This window comes from Peromyscus maniculatus, chromosome 13 (assembly GCF_049852395.1).
Source record: "Peromyscus maniculatus bairdii isolate BWxNUB_F1_BW_parent chromosome 13, HU_Pman_BW_mat_3.1, whole genome shotgun sequence".
NCBI classification, from domain to species: Eukaryota; Metazoa; Chordata; class Mammalia; order Rodentia; family Cricetidae; genus Peromyscus; species Peromyscus maniculatus.
Window position 1 is genome coordinate 27,984,964 of NC_134864.1, and position 17,594 is coordinate 28,002,557.

The 17,594-nt window shown below is 38.1% G+C and overlaps 1 protein-coding gene across 4 annotated transcripts in view; it reads left to right on the plus strand.

The window, feature by feature from the left end:
• Positions 1-17,594, plus strand: part of Dlgap1 (DLG associated protein 1) — an 838,155-nt gene that overhangs the window by 29,393 nt on the left and 791,168 nt on the right. The window lies entirely within an intron of this gene.

Here is a 17,594-nt window from a genome sequence, read left to right on the forward strand (position 1 = left end):
TGCAATGACAAGCTTCTCTGATTAAAACTGAGAGTAGCATCTGTCTATGGCTAGAAGCAGATATTTAGGAGATAGTTTGGAATCATGACAAGATGAATTGATCCATTTTTTATTTTTTATTTTGTTACCATAATTTATGGAAGGGACACATATACATGGAGGCCAGAAGAGGGTAACAGATCTGGAACTGGTGTTACAGGTAGTTGTGAACCTCCTAATGTAGATACTGGAAGCTAAACTTGGGTTCTCTGGAAAAGCAGCCAGCACAAGTGGTTAACTTAACCACTTACATGATACATCTTAAAACATTGTAACACTTCCATGTATGCTAGCAATAGAAAGCACAGCATCTCAACAAATTCCTAAACATAGCATCCATCTGCAGATAGAACATCATGAACAATGCCCAGGACTTTTTACATCCAAACCTCAGGCCCCTCTCAAGGACATCATGATCTCTCCTAAACGTTATGACCATTCTCTAAATATTTTGTATTTATGTTGATGTTTTCTTTATTTGTAAGTGCTCTGTTGCCCAGGTTTGGGGTAAGTGCTGCTTATGTTTGAACTTTCTTAAAATATCAAAATGTAGCTGGGTGGTGGTGGCGCACGCCTTTAATCCCAGCACTCGGGAGGCAGAGGCAGGCGGATCTCTGTGAGTTCGAGGCCAGCCTGGGCTACCAAGTGAGCTCCAGGAAAGGCGCAAAGCTATACAGAGAAACCCTGTCTCGAAAAACCAAAAAAAAAAAAAAAAAAAAAAAATCAAAATGTATTCTGAAAAAAATGTATTCTGAGACTTGCTTTCCTCCTGTAACTGTATGCTTTGATATCAGTGTGTTGTGGTGCATATGCGAATACATTTAAGTGATCTACCTATAGCAGCCTAAGATACACAATGCTTTCATCTATTCTCTCATTTTTGCATATTCGTTTGAGAGTTCCTTCTTTCCTTTATTTTTCCTACTAATGAGCAGACTGCCACATGCATTCTTCTACCTATTTCATGACAAGCTGTATGTGCAGGAGACTGGGCTGTGGAGAGTGCTAGATTCAGAAGACTGACTACGTGTTTCATGAATTGACTCTGCCAATTTCAACTCTAAAGAGTACAGTGTGAGTCCCTAGTGTTCTAAGTGCTTGCCAACACTGTGTGTCACCAGCCCTCTTAATTTTTGCCAATCTGGTGGGCTGACACTGGCATTCAAATATTGTTGTTGTTTTAAATTGTGATTTAGGGACTAAGATTGTTCTATAAAATATCCACTTACAATGTTATATGAAGATACAAAAATCAGGACATTGTATTCACTTCAGGCAAAATAATTACAAAAAAAAAAAAAACCCAACACATTTACATGCAGAAATCCCAATGCTTTCTGTAACTAGAGTGGTGTTTTTACACATTCAGCGTGATGGTTGTTGCTGAATTCAGCAATAACACCTTTATGTTCATCACTAATTAATGATAATCTTGAATTAATTAGATGAAGTCCAATTTATGCATAGCTATTGATTTTTTCCCTGCCATTTTAACTCATTCTAGAAGAGAATACAGAGAGATGGAAATAACTCTGTGTGTCTGTATAAATGACGCAGGATGGAATCCTATAGTGACCTGAATGGATGATGCTAAGAAGATTGATAGAAACAGCAGCGCTGTAACTCCTAGAACTGTTGTGGGAGTTTTACAATTAAAATATGTTTCAGGGGGCTGGCTGGAAAGCACCATGGCTCTGTTAGGTTGATGACATTTAATGATGCTAATGATGTGCCATAGGCATTATAGGTTGTTTTCTGCCCCAGTGGGTTCTGATACAATAATGTCACCTTCCCATATTAATATGGGGTGATGTTCAAAAAAAAAAATCACAGAAGCTGTCCTTACTCTTGACTGATACAAGGAAGGCTACTTTGCTTTGAAAATAAGTTACTAGAGTTAGGGGTTTGGCTAAGTGCTGGGGTGCTTGCCTAGCATGCTCAAGGCCCTGGGTTTGAGCCTCAACATCACTAAGTAAATAAATAAGTAAATAAACAAATATATTAAATAAAGAAGTAGCTTGTTGGGGAGGATAGATGAGCACATTTGGACAAGCAGAACATGTTTTAGTTAAAACCTAATAAGCACCTACAAATGGAAAATTAATATCCCTATCCCCCTGTGATCACCAATCTGATTATCTCACATTCAAGTTAGACCATAAAGATCATTTTGTCTTATGAAGCTATGTTGCAAAGAGATACTGAGCATTGACATATGGGGTCAGTTCAAACTTTATCATTCTAATAAAGATATCAAGCTGTCAATGATCAGTTATTGGAGGGGGATAAGGTTTGGGAACCAGTTGATTTTAATATCTACTTGGGGATCAGTATTTCTCCTCTAACATAACTCCAACCTGTGCCTCGCTGGCACAGCTCAAAGCAATGGATGAAAGTAGCTGCTGATTTTTGGTTTGGTTTGGTTTGGTTTTGTCTGAACATAGACCCACCCTGCTCCCATGAGTTAGATTCTGTCCTCTTCATGGCAACAAAAGGCAGAATCTAGACTTCAAGCTGTGAGCATTAGAAGAATTATGAGCCAAGGAGAATTATGAATGGTCTCCAAAGAGGTGTTTACCAACCCAAGGTTTCCCTGTCTACTCTCTGAAGCCCAACAGAAGGTCTGAAGTAATTTGGGTTTCCAAACACCCATTTAATTTATGCTTCTGGAGTTTTAGTGTCGAGATGTGATGTTCACATTCATTGTTGTCACAGTGCCCCTCTGCCTCCCGTCCTTTATTGCATAATTCCCCTCAATTCCAACTTCTCCCAAGGTGGAATCAACCCATCTGCTTGTTGCTCTGTCCCCATTTACTCTTCATTTCCTCTGCGTGTGGCTTTGCCCAGTGTGATATCACCAGCTCAGAAAGGCAGTCTCTCTGCTCCATTTGGTTAATTAATCTCCGACTATGTCTGTGGCTCACCTTGTACTTATGTTTACAGGATGATAAAACTCTGAAACTTTCTTGCCTTGTTTTCATTTCATTTTCATACAACATTCCCAGCGAATGGCAAAACACAAAATTTGGCATGATAAGTCATTCAATTTCTACTAAGGTAAAAACCTCTAACACCTCCAACATCAAAATTTCATCATCTTATCTCAATATTGGTTTGTTATTAACTTCTTGTGCTTATTAAAAAACAATATATTTCTCCTTTCATTGTTATTTGTCTCCATCCTGGTGACTGTTCTTTTCTATTCTATAAGGTGCCCCGTACCATTTGATTGGTTTTATATGATTTCATATCCAATTGAGGAGATAAGTCATTAGCAAAACGAAAATGATAATTTAATAATGTTTCTCATTTACTGATGTCCTGTTTTGTTCTAGGCAGGTGTTGTCTTGATAATGGCATTGTTTGTTACCATTTAATTCTTACAGTAAAGCTATGATAGAATAATGTTTGTGTACCCTGTTTTATATATACTGATACCAAAACACTGAGTTGTTGAAGATCCTACCAGAAGTAGCTTGTGGAATGAGTAGAGAGATGATACAGACATGTGAGTCTGGCTTCAGATTTAGCATTCTTTTTTCCCTCCTGTTTTGAGACGAGGTCTCACTATTTAGCTCAGGATAGGCCCAAACTCAACAATATTCATGCCTCACTCTCCTGAATATTGGGATTTCCTGAATCTCACCACACTTGGTTCAGTCCCAGCATTCTTATTTTTTTTGAAGTCAGCATGAAGCAAATTTTTTCCTCTTGAAATCCTGTGTGACTACAACAGTTCTTCTAAATGAATAAATCTGTTTCTTGGTACAGGGGCATGGGCAGAACATAGTAATGAATGAAAAGGAGGGGGAAAAAAACACAGTTGACATTTTAAAAGGGCTTTTTTGCATTTTATACACAGAACATGAAAAAGATAGGGCTTACAGATTGCTTATCAAAACTACAGTGGAAAGACCTCTCCGTACAGAATGTCTTCTCCTATGGTGGTCTCAGACCAAACCCAGTTGATTTCCTACATGCATTGAGAGCGTGAGGGTAGGATTGGGGGAAACAGGTTTATGAGACAGAATCATTCTGGGGCATGTGAGATGTGCTTAGTCCCATGGTTCTGTGAGTAGCAAGACACTCAATAGAAGTGCTTCTAGGAGAATTTCTACCTTTTGTCTTTGCAGCTTCCCTAGGAATGTCCTTTTGCCATTGCTTGTAACTTGCAAGGGAATTTGGCCTTACCTGCTTTGTGGGGAAAATATTTAGTCAACGCAAATCACTAAGCAGCTAGCTAGGGGTCAGAGGAAGTTATCCAGGTATCTCTGATGTAGAGACTTGCTGTTACTGCAGGAGAAAAGGCCGATCCAATTAGATGGCACCAGAGGAACACTAATAGGGGCTTTATGGGCGCAGCTATGAAACCTTTGTATAGTTTTGCTAGGTTTTGCAGGGAGCAAGGTACGATGTAGGGTAATGCTGATGCTTTCTGCCCTCTCTTCAGTCTGTCTTGTTGAAGCTCCGTGAAGGTCATGCTTGGTTTTGTCACTCTTGTGTCACCAGCCTCTGGCACAATGCCTAGCCTCTAGCAGATGTTCAGCAGATATAGGAGTGTATAAATCCAAATATGTCTGGGGAAAAAGGGAATTCCTACACATTGTAAATTAATGCACACATTATAAAAAAAATGTGGAAGTCTTTCAAGATATTAAGAACAAAACTACCGCAGCGCCCAGCAACCCCACTTCTAAAAGGGTGTATACCGGAAGGAAGTGCAAGTGTCACAGAAAAGAGACAGCTGCATGCTTGTGTTTATTGTGGGGCTATTCACAAGATAATGTATTACGAAAACATGATATACGCACAATTCTGTTTCAGCAATAAAATGTAGCTGTTGTCCCTTTGACAACTATATGAACACGGAAGACATGACATTCAGTAAAAACAAGCCAGACACTATAGGGCAAGTCCTATTCATGGTTTTAGATCATGAAATCTGGAAGCTTCACCGCTCACAAAAGTTGAGAGTGGTAGAATGGTGGTTTTGGGAGAAAGATAGTGAGACGGGATGATGATGGGAGGTTGGGCATCAGCTATAAAGTTAAATACAGAGGAAATAAGTTTTGGTGGTGAGTAGCACAATAGGGTAATCCAGATATCAATTACATGGTAAATTTCAAAGTAGACAGAAAGAGGATTTAGAGTGTTTCACCACAAGGAAATGTTAAGTCCTTCCAGCCCCTGCAGATATGGTAGTTTCCCTGACTTGAATCACATGCCAACACTGTACTTCACACCGTACATTTCTATAGTTATTGTACATCAATTTTAAGAAAAACAGTCTGGGATGAAAACTAAAGGGAGATTTTTTTTTTTCATTTTTTGAAAGCAATGCAGTATGTCCCATCTGTCTCTGAACAGGCCCGCTAGTATCTCTGGAGAGGTTGTATTCTGCTGTTGGTGGGGCTGTAATTCAGTGTGCCCTGTCATATTGTGCCATCAAACCAGACCCTGGGAAATGAATCTGACACCTTCCTGCACCTCAGCACCACTTCAACTATGGCCCCAGTAAGCACATGAGTTTGATTAGTCACCAGTGTCCAACTTCAGCATGGTGCTGCGGCCAGAATAAACAGTTTTATAATTGGATTTCAAAAGCTAATCTGCAGTGTGTTATTTTGGTCTATGAGTCATCTAAAGCTCTTGTGGTGATCATTTGTGGAAGCATTTTCCAAAAACTTAGTATTCTGATAGTTTTCAGATACTTTGTCAACTTTGAACTTGCAGAAATAACTGTGAAAAGGTTAAAGAGTACCCGTCAGACTTCAGCTTGCCGTTCAAGTACATAGCTATTTGATTTCTCTGGAATTTTGTGCAGAGTTTGGGATGCACTTGGTATTAGAGATGCAGTGAGGTTAAAAAAAATATAACTGTTTTAGATGTAAAAGAAGTCTCTTCCAATAGAACAAACAACAGTGGTGAGTGTCATGTGTGTGCAGCTCAAGGAATCTAGCGATACATTCATTTTGTAAAATGAGATGTAAATGTAATGAGTTTCACCATCATCAACATTTGTACTTTCCTCCTTTCTGAAAACATTGAAAAAAGGAAATACCATTTCTAATAATAAATATTTAGGCAAACTCTTCTTTTATTCCTATTGCAATTTGTGATGATAACTCCACGTTTTCCAGTATTGCAGTGACTTGAATAAGATTCCCACTGGGAAAAGGTGGCTGAGTATATGGCCACAGTCTGAAGGCATCCCCAGATGATTTGAACAACAAAAGACAGTTTTAAGAGAAGGCAGTATAAATTACTATTTTTATCCTTCAAAATAATAAATTCCCTTGATCTCAGCAACTATGGTCATCTTGTGTCATCTTTCCATAGGAGGTACATTTTACAAACATATATTTACATTCACTTTTTCATTCTAAAAGAACCCAAATGATGGCACCACAGTCATAAAACAGAAGGTAATAATTCTGGAAAATATTCTTTGATATCTAAGATTTGTCCAAACTTGAACAAGAAATTTAGGATCCTGAGGTTTGGGCCGCTTACACATTGTCAGCATGGTTGTTTTATTAAGTTAAAAGTTGGAAAGCAGATAAAGGCTGTTAAGATGTTTGACCACCAAGGATCATACCACATTGTCTATGGATCCACCAAACAACTAGTAAAGTGTGTTGACTTCAGAGTCTCAGCTTTTATAGTCCCAGGCCTTAGTAATATTTTAGCCTGACCACATCTGACCTGTTTTTCTCATACCCTCAGGATTCTGTAAGTGTACCACCTTTTTGGGTATGTCTATGGATTAGAACCTTTAAGACTCTTAAGAAGAGATAAAATTGAAATGATTGTCTCATGGTTATTTTCTGCATTAGAAGAGAGTCCTTCTATGGGCTAATTCTCTGAATGACAAAAGTTAGAATAAATATATCTGAGATTTTTTTTTAAATCAGGTATTGGAAAAGATTTATGAGAAATTTTTTTTTTTTTTTTTTTTGGTTTTTTCGAGACAGGGTTTCTCTGTGTAGTTTTGCGCCTTTCCTGGAGCTCACTTGGTAGCCCAGGCTGGCCTCGAACTCACAGCGATCCGCCTGGCTCTGCCTCCCGAGTGCTGGGATTAAAGGCGTGCGCCACCACCGCCCGGCGAGATTTTTTTAATAAACATCAATTTGGCAAAATTCTGTTTGATAATTTATGATGACTGTAAAAAGTTGAAAATTATTTATTTATTTTATTTTATAATTTAATTTAATTTAAGTTGAAAATTACAATTGACAACATTTTGAGGATCATTAATTTAATTTGTTGCAAAATTCCTTGCACTTAGTTGTCTCGCTTTCCCAGAGTGAAGTAACGAAAATTTAACATCATATGAATTTCATACTTGGTAGATTAATTGAGCACTGTTTCTCATCTTAATATGAATACAAAGTTTCTGCTTCTGAAGTTCCCATTATTCATTTTATGATGAGCCACATAAAATTCTCCATAAAGCTTTAAGAGGACATTTTTTGATTAATCAATTTTCCAGGTGAGGAAGCAAATACCACTGGAAGCGAACATTTATTGCTTTCAGCAGAACTAGTGGATCACATTTAATGGTAGCAAAATGCAGTTTCATGATTTTTTTTTTTAGGTTTGAGCTATAAAATGTACTGTGTATTGGTAGTATATGAAACACCATTATTTGATGACTAAAATATAAATCAAATTGTGCTAAAATACTTTGTAGAAAAGAACAGCACTAATCGTGCTGCTTAATATGATTAGATCTCTTCCGAAAACAATTAAGTTTCATAATTTATGCATATAATTTAACTCTGTAGATGTGGTTCATCCACAGTCCTGTTTATCAGGCACACTTCATTTACTTTTAAGTGGCTTCCAGGCTGTGTTTACAGTTACAGACTAGCTTTTCCTTAAATAATGAGTGTTTATTATACTCAGTGATTAAAGGATATTTTACTTAGTCACCAAAACATAAATAACTAATGCTAGCATTAATATTTTTTATAAATGCTTCACATGGATTTGTATCTGGACTTTGTAATATTTTAAGTCACATTTGTTTGATCTTTTTTTTTTCCATACTCGTTTTGATAAAGTTTTCCTCTTTATCTCAACAGAAAATAATTGACTGGTAACTTAGAACCAACTGTAAAATTTTGAGGATTGTGAATATATTGAAGGAAAACTTACTGTGTTTGACAAACAAATGTAGGTTTTACTCTTATAAGAGTATTATAAATAAGGTCACTGAAGAAAAATTCAAAATCAAGGACAAAATCAAGCTTCAGTGATCCTACAGATATTAGACTCTACAACTCCCCAGATTATTTTAGATACATTACATTTTCCCCCTTAAACATGGCCATAGCATATATAGTATTTTATAATTTATTTTAATGATATTATGAATCCTTTTATAGGATGATAAATATGAAATTATGTTCCCAAGCAGGATCTATATCATTGAGGGTGTTGGGGTATGTGTGTGTAATTTCAAAACTATTTAAACATCTATTATTAGTCTTTTAGGTTTGATCCTGATTTTTGTTTCAAACATAAAAAGAGTGATGGACATATCCACATATTAACATATGAATCAAGTTTGTTTTTGTTTTTGTTTTTGTTTTTGTTTTTCGAGACAGGGTTCCTCGGCGTAGTTTTGGTTTCTGTCCTGGATCTTGCTCTGTAGACCAGGTTGGCCTCGAACTCACAGTGATCCACGTGGCTCTGCCTCCCAAGTTCTGGGATTAAAGGCGTACGCCACCACCGCCCAGCATGAATCAAGTCTTGCTTGTAATAGAGTGGTAAAGTTGTATTTGAAGTATTTAATGCCATAAACACAATTTTAGGCTCTTGTTTGACTTTGCAAGATCATTACAGTGCAAAGCATGCTAAGTTAATTGCTAACAGTATGTGGGATACCTTTCTGCCTCTAGACTTACTAACAATGACTTAAACATTTTAACTTTCAGACAGAGTGCCTTTAGTTGGCAGAATAATGGCCATGCAGAAGATCTATATAGATTCTGACATTCTCATCCATCAGTGTCACCCAAGACCACACATGTGTGGCCATCACCTTATATGATAAAGCTAATGATCAAGAGAGGAGGAATTTATACTGAATTATTCTAGGTTATCTGTGTGCTAGCTAAGCGCTAGCATCTTTCCTTCTAGAGAAACAACAACAACAATAATAAAATTTGATACATGGGGAAGAAGGTCCAGTGAGGATAGGAGTGGGGATAAAGAAGTAGAAACTATGGGAAGAGATAGACAGGAAGATGGAACAGACACCATAGTACAAGGAATGCTGAGGACCATCAGCAACTGAGAAGTTGGAAAGGAATGGAATCTTACCTGGAGACTTCCAAGTGAGGGTGGCCTTGTTAATACCTTTATTTTTAATTTCTAGCCTCTAGAGTCAATTTATGTAGTTTAAGTCACCAAATTTATGGTAGAGCATTATGCTTGCCTAAGGAAATCATTACAGAGATATAGAGATCTTGAGATTTTTAAAGAGATGCAGTTATACCCATCATCTTGCTTTCTGCAATCACCTGCAGCCTGAAAATGTTAAATAGAAAATTCCAGAAATAACTCGTGAGTTTTAAATTGTGAGTCACTCTGAATAGTGATGAAGTCTTGCACCACCTGCTCCACCCACCTGGGGCATGATTCATCTCAGTTCAGCGTTTCCACTCTATATAAGCTGCCCCCTTGTCAGTAGCCACTTATGTTATTATATAGACTGATATTTGATGGGCTGGTGTTCAACCAATCCTTCTTTTACTTAATAAATTGACCCATCTACAACAGTAATGAGTCTAGCAATTTTAAAAGTAGTACCATGCTATAATTACACTATTTTATTATGTCTAATTTATGTTAGACTCTACTATAGCATTTTGGGGGGAAACGTAGTCTATGTAAGGTTTGGTACTATCAGAAGTTTCATGAAGCCACTAGGGATCTGGGGACAGATCTCCCATGGATAAGGCAGGGAGACAGGGGACGAGACTGTGGTATATAATAGCTCAAAGGGAAAAAGCTGACCCATAATCTTGATAATTATCAGTATCAGTCAGGTTTGCTGGCACAGGCATATAATCGCAGGGATTTGGAGATTTGGGGTAGAAGGATCATAAATTCAAAATCTGTAGTGGGTAGCCATTCCAGCTTGGATCTGGAAGTTCCAACCCCCATTGAGACTTTGGCAACTGTCACACCTACGAGGCAGGGCCAAGAGAGGCGTCTGGAGACCCGAGACCTGGATGGGCGAGCGCTCTCTCTGTTCCTGGACCCTAGATGGTGGAGGTTGACTGAACAGAGCTCCAGAGAACACCGCTGGACTGCGATACACCTTCCCCAGAGCCCTGCAATCTACCTATTCCTTCATTTGTAAGTCACCCACTAAATAAATCTTCCTTTTAACTACGCCTCTCTTGGCCCTGCCTCGTAGGTGTGACAGTTGCCAGAGTCTCAATGGGGGTTGGAACTTCCAGATCCAAGCTGGAATGGCTACCCACTACAAACATCAGCCTAGGCAATGTAACAATACCCTATCTCAAAACAAAGAGTAGAAACAAAGATACTGGGGATCAGTTATTGGTAGAGTGTGAGCCTAGCATGTGTGAGACCCTACCAAAATAAACCCATAAAAAAAAGCCAAACAATAGCACTTATTCAAGAATCCCTCTTGCTCTTTAATATGCGTCTGGTTCTTTCACCACGCTCAGCTCAGATCCCAGAGCTTTGATTCACAACACAGGCTTTGTCTTCACGAGAGCTTACACAAGGCTTCATATGTGACCAGGCACTGATTGACTTCACATTCATTTCTTCCTAACATCCCACAGCTAGGATACAGACTCACACAGTTACTTCCTGGATAGGTCAAGAGTATTAACATATCAAATCAAGTCTATCTATGACGCTTTGGGATAAAGATACTTTTACTCTTTCCATGAGATTTTTTTTCCTCTCCATTTCATAGGTGAGTAAGGGAATAAACTGTATTTTTTTCATTTTAAAATGTTAAGGATTTTCCTATGTCACAACATAGCCTGTGTTGACATGTATTCCTTGTACAGTTGAAAAGACTGTGCATTTTTCCTCTTAATGGAAGTGTGTTTTCCAAACCATAATGTGTCAAGATTGGTTGTCCTGTTTAACCTGTACTTTGAACTTGACACAGGTAAGAGTCAGTTTGAGAGGAGAAACCTCAACTGAGGCATTGCCTGGATCAGGTTGGTCTTTTGGAATGTGTATAAGGGATTTTCTTGATTACTAAATGGTGTAGAAGAATCCAGCCCACCATGGATGTTGCTATTCTTTGGGCAAGTGGTCCTGGGCCATCTAAGGAAATCTACTAAGCATAAACTATCAAGTAGAGCTTCTCCATGGTTTCTGCTTCAGTTTCTGCTTGAATGCCTGACCTGACTTCCCTCAATGATGGAATCAATGTCAGCTGGAAGGGCAACAAATTAACCCTTTCCTCCCCAAGATGCTTTTGGTCAGAATGTTTTTTATCGCATCGACAGAAAGCAAACCAGGTTATTAAGATTTGGGATTTGATTTCTTGTTTCTGATTTTGCCTTCTCCTCATCTTATTTCCAAGCCCAAGATGTCTCCCACCTTTTTGCTTGCTGTTTATCTCTTTTTGTCTTGTTCATCCCTGGTGTGATGGTGTTAGCTGCCTTTCTACCCAATTTTCCTTCTGTAGGAACTTTCTGGCTGAGTCTTCTACCCTTGCAGTATCACGTGCTTTGTTCTCACAGGTTGACACCCTTTGTGGTACCTTAAATTCTTTTTCAACAATCCTGTTAGCTTCTGGAAAGATCACCTGAGGGCACTGTCTAAGAGATGCGGAGTCCTCCAATGTCTTGGATCCCTAGGAAGTTCACCCAAGCCCTATCACTCTAGGCCTTCATCCTAGCTCATCTGTTCTTAGTGGTGTCTAGTTGTGAAAGTCTAGAGGAAAATATTGCTCACCATGATCTCATACTGTAGGAAAGAGAAAAACAACAGAAGTGGATCTAGTAAATGGCTGAACCCACATTTGAACCTAGGTCTGCCTGGCCATGTAAGTCCTGGTACTTGCATTCTGTTCTTGGTAGACTAGAAGCTTGGTAAGACACAAGCACTTTTCCTGAGCATGTAGTATGTATAGCATTGATTGCTGTAAGGTTGTTTGGAATATTGGATTGTGTGTTGGGTAGTTTTATGTCAACTTGACACAAGCTAGAACACTGGAACATAATGGTACCTGAGAAATGGTAGATGGATGTAAGCAACTTTCGGGAATCTTGCAAAAGTAGACCAAGACAGCTGGCAGCCTGGACAGTCACCTAATGTTTCTTAGCATTGTTGGTGTATTTAAATTGGCTACAGGCCTAGAGTATCTGACAGACCATTTTTAGAAGCAGGAATTCTGAGAGACCATCTTACCCTGTCTTGGCAGAGTACAGTGGTCGCTTTCCTTGTGTCCCGCTAATCCAGAAAGGACAGCATTATATTTGTACTGTCAGCCATCAAGGCAAGGGCAGTTCTTTGCCCAGTAGGCCATTTTGTGCCAAAAAGACAAACTTCCAAATGGAAATGTCTTAGAAGCCCAACATTCTCTCGGGATCAATTGGTGCAGCCAGGAGCAATTGTGTCTCACATCAACAGAATTTTAAGTTATTTAAATGCCATATTCTCTAGGTCTATGATATGTTTGAAGATTACCTATCTATCTGAAATATATCTATGTATACGTAAAAGACTTAACTAACATGGCTACAAATATGATTATCATAGATGACTAATTATTAATCTATTTTTAATTATCCATTACAATTTTAAATGAGTTAAACATAATACCTCAAACTTGAATAGAAATATATATATACAGTATAACAAAATTAACTTTAAGTTTGTATCAATTAACTAAAATTTATACCAATGTAAAACATTTTAAACATAAACTAAAATCTATATCAATGTAAAACATTTTAAGCAAGTTGTTCTTTAAAAGTAGGTTCATTAATCTACCCTTTTATCTTATCATCTCTATGTCCTCTTATATATCTATATCATATCTCCTATTCTTTTTTAGAAAGAGATCACATTTATAATCAATCTGTTTTAAATAAAAATATTGGTTTTTTTGTATCCCACACCAGAGGGCTCTTTTGATTTGGGACAGAAGAATCTCTTAACCATTTTTTTTAAGCAATATGTCTGGGTTTAGAGGGGGAGTGAGCCAATTCCACCTTCAAAGCCAGCTTGGTATATTTGGGAATTTGAGCATAGCATCTCTTTCTACTTCCTGCTGGAGGGGGGCGCTGTATCTTATGGGGACGCAAAGAAAATTTTAGGCCTATGGGGTAGTCTGTGAGGCTGTATTGTGTGAACCAGTTGCCTTGAAACCACTCTGGATGTTGGATCATCTGGGCCATGGTGTCATCGGAGACCTTTCAGGGGGTCTTGGCTGGTGAAACCTGATGTATCTTAATCTGGAACAAATCCACAGCCTCTGGCTTTTTGTGGAAACAAAAGCAGAACCTCTTTTCCAAAGCAACATATCTTTAAATCCAAATTTTGAAGTCAAGGTACCTTTAAAATATACATTTTGGCATAACTCAACAGCTTTTGCAATCAAATGTTTTTTTTTTCAGTTACGAATATCAAAGAGAACATAATCCAGATTCTCTGTGTGGTAGCCATCTTTACGTGGCTTATTTTTATATTACCTTGAGCCTATTGCTTTAAACTGCACCATTCTAAGACTGAAAAGGCGCTGTGACTGCTGGCTCCGCCCACTTCAGCTTCCCAACATGGCAGTGGTACATTTTCCACCAGCTCTGGGAGTCATCAAGTCTCAGAAATAGTGGGTCTAAGCTTTTATCAAAGCAGCGTGTAGCCCAGAAACCTTTTTTTTTTTTTATTTTTTTACTAGTAAGGACTAAATCTACCACACAGCGTAATGTGCTGCTGGCAGACGCCTCATTTCCGCCATACTGCAGGTCAAACGCACACGCCAGGAACCCGCCAGTGTTCAAACCCGCGTTTTGAAGCATCTAGCTGCCCGTATGAGACAAATCACTGGAAAGAGGAACTCTGAATTGAGAAAATCTTCGTAAGATTTTTGTAGAGGAAAATCTGTATGGCATTTTCTTAATTAGTGATTGTGTGGAGACTCGGGGTACAGGGGTAGGGGTAGTGCCACCCCTGGGCAAGTGGTCCTAGATGGTCTAAGAAAGTAGGCTAAACACACTATGGGGAACAAGCCAGTAAGCAGTGTCTCTCTATGGCTTCTGCTTTACTTTCCTCCTTGAGGTCCCTACCATAAGTTCTTGCCCTGGCTTCCCTGTGATAGGCTGATTAGGTAATGTGAATTAAACCCTTTGCTGTCCAAGTTGTTTTCAGTCTTGACCTTTTAGCATAGCAAAAGAAAACTAAGACACATTGTCTAGAAAGTTAATTCATGACTACCTTTGGCATTCAAAATAGAGCTAATTAGGTCTATACCTATAGGCAAGTTATATATACTTCTAAGTATTTCAGAGACATTAATTAATCAAGCCTGTTGTATGCTTGTTGAAGTGAACAGTGTGTGCCCTATAAATGTCTTCCAGTCAAGTTTTTACTTGAAATAAAAGGTTATTGATATCAATGTGTATTTTTAAATTTTTCATAAATAAGAGGTATTCAAAGTTTAAAGTCTATTATTAGTAAAACTGGACCATTTTGGTCTTCTCTTTTAATGTAGCATAACTCATATTAATGGCTCCTTACTGTCTTTCCTTGGCATAAGCTCTTCTGTGGAAGCTGGAGCCACTATAATCTATCCACAAAGGACACACAGCCATGACACAGGGCAGTAGATAATGACAGTACAGACAGTATTATATTATGTGGTGTGCATGTAATCTTTATGCCTCCCTAAAGGCCATTGCACCTTTGTGGAATTTTATAATATATTTATCTGTCACTACACATTTAGGTTCTGAAGTATAAAATATCCTCTAGCCAGAATACTTGGCAAGGTACAAGGTACAAGTGCCAAGGCTTGCATATTGTAATGTGTTTACTGAACATTATAAATGTAGTGGATAGGGCTACATGTTTATATTTTGCAGAGAGTGTGTAAAGTGATTAAATCAGAGAGAGAAAGAAAAAGAATAGACAAGGTTCATGGAATTGAAACTAAATCACTTCGTGGGAACCATGCAAGTGTCAGGCTATAAATAGTTACCCTTTCATTGAACTTCTGCTGTATTTAAGTGTGTTCTGTGCTTTTTACTGACATTAGCTGTTCTTCATAGTTACAATATGAAAGAAGCGATAAGCCCATTAGACAGATGGAAACACGGAGGTTCATAGCGATTACATAAACAAAGCTTCAGTTGGCTCAGTGGTTACAAACACTTTCTGCTCCTGCAGAAGACCCAGGTTTAGTTTAGGATGCAAGGTTATTAAATGATAGTGATTAATCATCAGCATATATTAACTGTACGTAGTGATGGGTTTCAGAAACACAATTACAAATCTATAATGTAACTTGGTCGTATTTACCCCCACACCTCCTCTTCTATCCCCATCCTCCTCCTTTCTTTGTCTAGTCCCTTTCTTTTCCTATTTCCCATTCTGCTTTCATGTCACAGAGTTAATAAGTGACAGCTTATTTTTTGAGTCTCTATCAGACAAAATGCAAAATCTATCCCATTTACATCCTACCAGGCTGATTTTTGCTGAGGTAGAATATGATTGAACCAGAAATACTTTTAAATTTTTGTTCTTGGAAACTTGAGTTAAATTTGTTGCTAAAAGGCAATTCAGTATGCCAAATTATGTCCTGATTAGCTTTGTAAATCTTCCGCCTGATTTATTGCAAGTAAACGTTCTTGTAAAAATTTTCATTTTTGAACCCTTATTTTATGAGGCAGGCAATAAAATAGCTTTCAATATTACAAATAGTGTAATATTTTATCGCTTATATTTTATAAAACATTGCATAACATTACATTTGCTAAATCACCATGACTCCCTTAACTTATAAATGCTAATTAGTAAAGCTTTCCAAAACACGGCACTATGACTTTAGTCGTACTTTCTGTTCCCATACTGTTTGTGTATCTCATTTATCAAAGCCGAGGAATATATTATCCACATCCCTGTGCTGAGCAGGAAGGTTTCATGACACTTGGCACTCGAGTTAAGATGCCTTTGAAAACCATTCATTGGCTATAGGTTATCCTTCTAATCTCAGAAGCCATGTGTAAACATCTGTTCTTGGCCAGAAGCAAGAGGTATGGGAAGTACATTTTTGGATTGACTTGATATTGTAAACATAAATTTTTTCCTATAGTATCACAAAACATCCTTAGAATAAGTATCATCTCCCTTACTGTAGAAATGAAGAAGTATGAATTCAAATGAAAAGCAATCTGGGCCAACTGATGTTGTTTACTCAAAATTCATGTATAAAAGTGACAGTATTTTATAGCCTGTGTTTATTTGACACTGTGAAACTACATATTGTTGAAAGAAAATGTAGTATTTACTTATCAGTATTCCTGCAACAGAGTCAGTATTTGTCATAATAATTGTATTTATGTATACAGTATAATAATATATAATATATAATTCTGTATACTCCTATCAAAATAATACGTTTATGTTATTTTTTATTTTAGTTAAAATATAATTACATCATTTCTTCCTTTTCTTTTACTCTCTTCAATCTTTCCTGTGTCCTCTACTTCCAAACCATCTCCTAATCCTACCTAACTCCAGCTCAAACTCATGGTCTCTCTTTCTCTATTATTACACACACACACACACACACACACACACACACACACACACACACACACACGAATAAATATATAAACACAGGCTGCTGAGACTACTTAGTGTTGCTTGTGTGGACATGGTTTGCTTGCTGGTCATTTAGTATTGGATACCAATTAGGAGTTTCATCTCTGGCAGCCTAATCTACCCTCTCTCTCAGGTCAGTTGTCTGTGGTTTTTGTGTAGGAGTAGGGCATTGTGAGAGATCTCTCCCTTTCCCCCTTCCACATTAGCATGTCTTTGATGTTTCCTTCTTCAGGTCTTGTTTAGGCAGACATATTTTTGAGATTCCAGGCATGTAGCCTCCCTTTCATTGATAGGAGATACACTCTCATACCAGACATCTAGGTCCTCTGGCTCTTACAATCTTTCTGTTCAGTCTTCCATGATGTTCTCCTGAGACTTAGGTGCAGAAGTTGTGTTGAGATGTATCCACTGGGATTGGACATTCCATGATGAGCTGTTCTCTGTATTTTGACCAATTGTGGGTCTCTGGGATGGCCTCTATGTATCCACTGGGACAGGACATTCCATGATGAGCTGTTCTATGTGTTTTGACCAGTTGTGGGTCTCTGGGATGGCCTCTATAGATCCACTGGGACTGGACATTCCATAATGAGCTGTTCTCTGTATTTTGACCAGTTGTGGGTCTCTGTGATGGCCTTTGATGGGAAGCTGCTTTGATGAAGGGTGACAGCTAAACACATCAGGTAGAGAAAGCTCATGAACCAGGTAACATTTATTTT